Source organism: Haliotis rubra, unplaced genomic scaffold (assembly GCF_003918875.1).
Source record: "Haliotis rubra isolate DU_JTF1 unplaced genomic scaffold, ASM391887v1 Scf1315, whole genome shotgun sequence".
Taxonomy (NCBI): domain Eukaryota; kingdom Metazoa; phylum Mollusca; class Gastropoda; order Lepetellida; family Haliotidae; genus Haliotis; species Haliotis rubra.
In genome coordinates, this window is record NW_025765243.1 from 4,954 (window position 1) to 13,605 (window position 8,652).

Below are 8,652 nucleotides of genomic sequence, written 5' to 3' on the forward strand. Positions count from 1 at the left end.
CTATGTAACGTCATAAAAAGAAAATGGCGGATTTGACCTTCTTATGGAAAACCGTAAAGACAAGATAGCTGGCGCTAATAAATTGCTGAATACCATCTCACATCGCACATCATGAGCGTTCAGAACCTTTGTCCGATGTCTCACTCTTTTTCACATAATACTTAACATAGCTAATCATCAAACACTGGGAAGGTGGTGTGTCCATAATGGTGCAACAAAACACACGTCATAATCCCGTGCAACCTAAACTGATATTTAATCTGTTGCAGCATGGCTAACATTGCGATTACAAATAAGTACCAGGCCCCTATTCTCGAAAGTGTCCCAGCTAAGACAGATCCTAACTAGTTAGGACAGAAGTTAGGACATCCTAACTTTAAGATAAGACCCATTCTCGAAACGATCCTATCCCTGTCCTAACTTGAGTTTCGATCCTAGCTAGGACAGCGAGCTCTTCAGTCGGTGAGATAGAAAAGCGAAGGGATTCCCATATGACGTCACAGCTTTTGGGAAATCCCCGAGCAGGCGTGATCAAAATGTCAAGCTCAGCGAGATGGCGACATGAAAAGCGAGAAACGTCAACTGGACTCGGAACGAGATGGATTGTTTAGTTGATGAGGTGGAGAAGCATAAGTCTATTCTATTTAGCTCATTTTTCATCCCTTGTTACCAACAGCAGAAGCAACAGATTTGGAAGGACATATCAAACAGGTGAATCTAATTATTCAATTTATTGATGCGATCAGCTCTCATAAATGTAAACAATGCAATGTCAAAGTAGGACTCATTGGCTCTGTTGGTCATTTTAGTCAAAATTATTGTTTTCACAGGCAAGTACTAATTGCAATTTCTCCTCTCGAAAAATAATTCAAAATAACTTTATCTGATTATATTTTTAGCAATCCCACAGAAATGGCTAATGTTATTGATCACAATATTTTGATGAGTGAATTTCAGAAAGACATTAGATATTTTATCATGAGCTCTGAGTACTGATGTGACTTTATTCAATCTATTCTTTTGATAATGAATTATACTGTTTAACAGTATATTACATGCTACTAAAGTTTTCATAACTGCTAAGAAAAGATTAGAATGTCTGCAGTGAAGTACACAAATCCTATTGAATTTTTTTCTCAGAGTCAGTGCTTGCGGGTCCTCTATCCGCTCATCAGAGGATGTCAAAAAACAAATGGACCACTCTAAAGTTAGACTACATAAAATATAATATTCATGTACTAAACAAGAACAGTAAACCTATCTAACATATTATAAGGATGCCTTCAATACTGCGGCTTTAACTTTGACAAACAAGCTGAAACAAAGAACTAACTTCCAAAAGAATAATTGTATTTATTAAAATAACATCTTTTTGAGAACATTAAAATCTACTAAAATTTAAAATGTACATATTTGGTTTTACAATAATTCAATTTCAGGCTGATAATTTTCTTCAAAGAAATGACTTTATCAAGGTCAGTGTTATATGAATGTAAATAATCTTAAAGATGGAAATAATTTGATATAATGTACCTTAATCTGTAACAGGAGTGACACAAGGAGGAAAGCCACTAGCCTAAAGAAGGCTATATTCCGGGGAGGGCCATCACCATCTCCACTGAGTGACTTTGAGTATAAGGTATATTGCATAAATCTATATTTGTATGAAGAAACGTAAGTAATGAAATTATAAAATTATGAATTTAAAAACTTGTTTATTACTGGATGTTGTTGATATGAGAATGTATAAATCAATGATATTTTCAGTATCATGGTACAGTCACTTTTTTGTACTGTATACCTGCACATGTCTCAAGTTAAATTTTTGCATTGTCACACCTGTAACAATGTGTCTATGTATAATCAAATTTATGCTTTTGTTTAATTACTGAAAAGTTCATTTATATTTTTACAGGTGGTGTCCCTCATTCCATCCGCACAAATCAATGGTTGCACAGGGGGGATGGATAGTGAAGACTTGTCAGGTATTCATCCGTTATCATAAAACACTTATGATATACAAGTGATCACCAAGTAATGTGTGGAATTAATGTTTTGTATAAGTGACAGTATGGGGGCCTATAGCATTAATTGCATAATGATAAGTTGTGCCCTAAAATATTTGCAAACCAGTAACTTACCTCTTTGTTTAAGTGTCATGTACTTTTTTAATATTCCAAATAAACTTATACATTTTTGTTAAAGAATATACTTGCAAAGGTATTCTGACATATAAAACATTAATTTCCAGCCTTCTCAGCATTGGGAAGTGTGTTGTTTGATGCAGCTGTTCCCTCGACTTCAACTAGCAGCAACAATTTGAATGTGGACTCTGCCCGGACATCACCTATCCTCCTTTCGCCCTGCACTCCACCACGACAAGCAGCACCACCAACACCGCATGATCCACCAGCATCGTTCCAATTGTCACCAGATATAGGTAATAATATCACATCGCAAATCATGATAATTATAGATTTATCTCGTTTAGATTTGGTGTGCAAAGTATGACAATATACCTCAGCCTAATATATAGAGAATATTTGGTGTTTTCAGTGTGATATCACTTACTACGTCACGCAATGAGAGATCAGTGATATTAAAATGAAAATAAATAGAAAATATGTCCATTCTTGACAAATACAATGTTTATTAGTCTATAAATACTTAAGATTTTAATAAATTCCAAGATTTAACTTCCAGATTTCCAAGTTCCAGTTCAATACTATTTTCTTATAGTAATGGAAGAATTATGTATACGTACTGCATTTATAATATGATGCAGTCAAAAAAATAATTTAATGTTATTACATTCAAATTCTGCAATATATCCTTGAAAACAATTATATTGTGAATTTTCTTTGTAGTTTCGAGACCTGGGAGTAAGAAACAAAAGACAAAAGTTCATACTCATGGTAATTATTAACCTTTGTACTGTCAATGAGTAATATTTCGTAATGATTGTATGAAAAGTTTTTCAAAGATGAAATTGTCTCATATATTAACAATGTGATATACCAGTTCAACTTTACAAGGTACAATGCAATCAATGATGATTGCAAGTAAGTTCCTTAATAGTAAAAAAAAATACAAAAGGAAAAACAAAACAATGTTTGTATCTGAAATTGTTGAAATTTATTGTGGATATGACATGATTGTCGTTTGTTTTTTAGAAGACAGTGCAGCCCAGGCAGCTGAAGTGGTCCAGCTTGAGAGGGAGAAGGTGGCCATCATGCGGGAACGCTTGCAGATCGACAGAGAGCGCCTGCAGAGAGCCAATACTCAATGAATTGCGGTTGATGAGAAAACAGGCAGATCAGACTGTAACTCCCATATGCATCTCACCCATCATCACATTTGAATTCTGAATGTATATACAATACTTTGCTATTAAGACATTCTAACAATGAAGTGAAATAAATCCATTTTGTCATATGTTGGGGTTGTGAGTAGTTCAAGCTTGTTCGAGTTGTCCTGTTAAATTATCAAGTACCATTTGTTGTTAATAATTTGTATGAAATCATTTGTTGTTACAGAAAGGTATGTACCTTAACTGCAAGCTAGGACTTTAGGAGCTCTCTGAGCCTTACAAATATCATTAATACACTAAGAAAGAGTAATCCCAAATAAAACATATGTTACATTACAAATATCATTACCAAAATTTCATGTTTTTTTAAAACTTAGAAAGAGAAATGTACATGATAACAATAATAGTTCAGTTTATGTCATTATTGTCATGAAAGCAATGTCAAGGATGAGTGTCATGAACTTTTCATTTGTAAAAGTTTTAATTTTCTTAAACAGATACCTCCCTATGTTCACAACTTTGTACAAAGATATCAACTAATGGAAAACTGATTAAACTCAAGAAATATCAATCTAATATTATTTTTGCAAATATAAGTTCATTTACGTATGTATATTTCTATTTTAACTATACTGTACAGTGTAAAACATCTACAAGTGTACTGTAATAGGTCATATCGGCTAAAATACTGAATAAAACTTCCATGTGTCTGCTGATATAATGGTTTTGTGAAAATGAATCTATTTATCGTACCACCACTTGCACAGGAGTTGATATACATGTCCCTAACATTGTTTTTCACTCAATCCGTCCCATTGTTTATGCCATGCATATCTCAAACATCAACTGTTATTTTACTGAATATTTTACTGAAACATTCCATAGATGGTTCAGTGGTGTCTTTTGATGAAATTTATCACCTAAGACCTATTTTCCTCATCTGCAGAATAATGTTATGATTGATTACTAGATTTAAGTTTACATTGCTCCAATGATTCAGGATATTGGCAATTGACAAACTTGCAATGTATGTGAGGTAAAAATGTATTTTGATTATTCATATGGTGAAATTGTTATGGCATTGAATTCTCTTATCATATTCTGAAATATATCCTTGAAATTAATTATTTAGAAGATTGAAAAATATATATATATTGACATTTTAATGATACTAAATTGACTTAAGAAATACTTTTTTTTGGATGAAATTGGTTATGAAATTTACACATTCATTTGATGTACATATGAAGTTGAAGTTGGTGCCTTTGGATAACGCAGAAATTTGAAAAAATGAACCAATTTAATGATGCTTTGCAATGTTCCTATTTACAAATACAACAAGTCCTTATCAAAATACCAGTGTACATTCATAACATAAGATGTATGTACTTAGTGTATTTTCCATAGTTAAATGCATTAACAGATTATATTTTTATCGAAAAGATGGTTATTTATTTCTCTTCATACTGACATATACAAGGAAAACAAATGAACTGTTGTAAAAACTTACCATATATGTTAGTTGAAAGGGCTTTCTATCAAGCGTTTCCTTGTCTGGTGTCCATCTCTAAGTGGACCGTCATATGGCTGGTCATTGCCATCCTCTGCAGGTAGGGCTGGCATGGGTGGAAGGCGATGGTTGATACACAGGTTGTGTAGCTGGCACACACCATACACGAGCCGATGACACTTGTCTGGTTTGAAAGGCAGGCAGCCCGTTGACTTGTGTAGGCATCTAATTATTAAAGAGAACCTACTACATTCATGTTAAAGCTATATCAATTTATCGATACCTCAGTGATTGAAAGTTCCATTTATAGGTTTTGGAGCTATGTCTGTAAAGAGATAGTCTCCTTACTCTATCAGACAATAACTATATGGATAATTTTTACAATATTTTCATACTTTATCTTAAACTTCATTTTGCAAAATGGTTTAATTCTTTGTAAGTAAATGACAGATTCATGCCTTCAGTTTTGATATAAATGAACTTTTAATTTTTGTGTTTAACACCTTGAGATTATATATTTTTAATTATTTATTTTGCTTATTCTGAAATATTAATTTCATTATGATAATCGAACTAACCGAAACCGAGACTTCATTAGGCCAAAAGCTCTTTCCACTGTGTTCCTTTTTTTACAGAGCGCTCGGTTAAATCTCTCCTCTCCCTGTGTCTGGGGGTTGCTCAGGGGGGTGACCATCTATGGTCTGCAGGCATGTCTGAAGGATTTTGTAGATATACACGCAAATGATTTATAAGAGAAATATGAAGACAATGTTAGTAAATACAACACAAATTCAAACTGGATGTATTCTTACTCTTAGTAAATGGAATAATCAAGTACATATATTTTATTTATGAAACTTCACTCATTTTAAGCTATTTTATTACAAAATGATAATCAAATTTACCCTGAATCTCCAAGCAACCATCCATTTCTACCTCCAGACTCTTAAAGGTAGCTTACAATTGTACTATTATTAAAGATGTAGCTATCATGTGTTGCACCTGGCCATCTGCATACAACATTGGTGAACCTGTAATAACACAACATACATTTCTACCAACATACCAAGAAGAGAAAATCGTGTTGCCGGAGTACAAAACAATTTATGTGATGCTAATGCTAAAAATATATATTTCCAGGGTATATGCAATATGTATCATAGTTTAAATTTCCTTTCCAATATATAATTTATAATCCATACATGTAAGGAATAGTACACCTCTATCTCTAATTGTGTACTAATTTCTTTATGTTAACAATAATGCATGAACATGTCATTTACATCCTTTGCACTCGGTCAATGACATTACAGTGTACAATTCCAGTTTTAATTTTTTTAGACGTTTTCATTAGAATAAAATAACTGCGACACCTCAAACGGGCCTCTCAGGCTTTAAATTCTAAAAATAGATATTCAAATTAATCACTCAATGTCAAGGTTATAGATTGTGAAGTAATCACTTCCGCATTTGGCTTGCATCAAAATATTACTGTGTTCTCTGTAAATATTGTACAGTAGAGTTGTATCCATCCAGTTTTACGTATGCAGGTATGATTTAGAAAGTTATGAGTGCTTTCATACTGACCTTAGATCTCCGTCGCATATGGCTTGGATGTTTACAGCGTGAAATCCCTTCCGGCAAACATACGCTGCCTCCTCGCATGCTTGTGGACGGACGATTGCAATTAGAGTACCGTCGATGCAGCCAAGCACATTGGGAAAGCCAGAAAGTGCGTGAAACACCTATTTGACTTCCCGCTGTGAGGTTGCATCTTTAGGAAAACGTATACGGTCTAGTTTCCTAGACAAGATGTCTACAGTGGTACCAATTGCACGGGAGACAGTAGGGTGTGAAACCCCGTGCAAATCAACCAATTCCGACTGGAAACCACCCTTCCCCAGGTATCTAAGGGTTATTAGTACTTGAAGATCGGGGTTTAGGGCTCTTGAATGCTGTGTGGCTCTCTCTAGCTCGGGTCGACACAGCTCTATCACCTCTTGAATCGCTCGCCTTGACAGGCGGTATCGATTACCCAACTCCGCATCGTCGAATAAATCGAGGGGCGCAGTCCGGTTACGATATATCCTTTCGGCATTCTTCTTACAGTCATTCTTTCCCCCAAACATTGCATGAACAAACAAGTACGACGCCATATTGTTTTCGTCTAGGATTTATTTAGGACAAGTCAGACCCTATCCTAGTATTTGTCCTAAGTCAGGATATCCTAGCGCTAGGATACGTTTAGAGAATAAGGTAGGACACCTATCCCAGACTCTAGGATAAAAGTTAGGATATCCTAGCGCTAGGATCCTTTCGATAGGGGCCCTGGCTCGTAATATAAACCACCTGCAACAGGTCAGCAGCTTGCTACGTTTCAGAATTGGATTGATCAGCTTTCAAGGGCATTCAGACTAATCGTCAGAAGACGATGGGGGGAAGGTCGGCCTCGTGTGTCGCGCTGCAACAGAATGTTTGGAGGGAGTTTACTGATGGTGCGGGGGTGCTTCTCACGTGACTGTAAACCTTAAGACGATTAGACACAATCTGAATGGACAAGAGTACAAAACTGACATCCTAAAATACGCCAGAGCGAACATCCAGTATAAAATCTTGATGTATTGGAACAAGGCCCCTTGAAGAATGGACCGCAATACCTCATCGTCAAATGCAACGTCTGATACAGTGAGGAAGAAGGTCTTAAAGCATTTGGAAGGGTTAAAACCAGCACTGCAACAGTTAATTATCCTTGGAGTTTTTATTTATCTACAAGCTAAAGTCATGGATAAGTTCCGTTGCCATGGTTAATAGCGAAATATTGATCAAATAATTTGTCTGGATGGTTTGCTGTTTAATGTGTAGACCAGACAATCCAGTGATCAAAAACATGAGCATTCATCTATTGGGATACGATGACATGTGTCAACAAAGTCAGCTAACCTGACCACCCAATCCCGTTAGTCGCCTTTTACGACTGGGATGGGTTGCTGAAGACCAATTATAACTCGGATCTTCATGGGTTTGATACAGTGAAAATACCGGGTGTTGCTAATACTTGTCCATGTTAATGCATACTTATGGCTCTAAAGAAGGGACGAAAGTATCAAAAGGATGATATCATCCGTATTGTCTTCCAAGCGATGTTGGCATAAAGATAAGCAATACAGATGATACAACAGCAATAACCGCTCCTGAACAAATAGTAGCACACACCAAAACACCTTATACTAAGTGCAAGCCATTCATATGAGGCAAATATATATCCCAACATCATGCCACAGGACATTCATTGACATAATTGTTGTTACTGCATTGATACGACAAAGACATTCTACGAAGACAAATTCAGCTGGAGAACCAATGAAGGAAATATGGCTACCGTAGACCCCACGTTCCCTGGAATGGAGAGGCTATCTGTTTCTGGCAATCTACATCCCTATCATTTTATCGCAATTTTGCGGAATAGTTAAATAGTTCTGTGACTAGTTTTGAACCAATCTGTCATATGTTGGTAGTTTATGTCCTTTGATAACAAGTTATCGTATAAATGTAGATTACTACGTCACAGTTTGGCTGAAAAACTGCTTAAGTAATGTAAAGCAATGTTTTACTCAAGTGCTTAGTCATAGGATTCGCAGGTTTTTAATGAACTTGATTTTTATGATCAAATCTATGATACAGATTTTAACCAAAATAATCAGCTTTTTAACTTGAATGTGCTGCATTACTGATATGTATATGGTCTTGGGTATCATACTTTTATGGGTGTTTATATTATGTGCACACGTTGAAATTAGTAACAGGCTCACTTGGCAAACAGCTGGAACATTGC

At 35.4% G+C, this 8,652-nt stretch overlaps 3 long non-coding RNA genes across 3 annotated transcripts; 2 read left to right on the plus strand and 1 right to left on the minus strand.

The window, feature by feature from the left end:
- Positions 1–677: 677 nt before the first annotated feature.
- LOC124267497 lies at positions 678–1,602 on the plus strand. The gene is made up of 3 exons (XR_006896049.1): positions 678–711; positions 1,141–1,207; positions 1,549–1,602. It is a non-coding gene; the product is annotated as an uncharacterized LOC124267497 (long non-coding RNA).
- Positions 1,603–2,260: 658 nt separating this feature from the next.
- LOC124267494 lies at positions 2,261–3,266 on the plus strand. The gene is made up of 3 exons (XR_006896047.1): positions 2,261–2,440; positions 2,868–2,915; positions 3,174–3,266. It is a non-coding gene; the product is annotated as an uncharacterized LOC124267494 (long non-coding RNA).
- On the minus strand, positions 3,102–6,644 carry LOC124267490. Its single transcript, XR_006896044.1, has 5 exons — positions 6,408–6,644; positions 5,726–5,851; positions 5,399–5,533; positions 4,821–5,045; positions 3,102–3,265 (listed from the first exon to the last, which is right to left on the minus strand). It is a non-coding gene; the product is annotated as an uncharacterized LOC124267490 (long non-coding RNA).
- Positions 6,645–8,652: the final 2,008 nt, after the last annotated feature.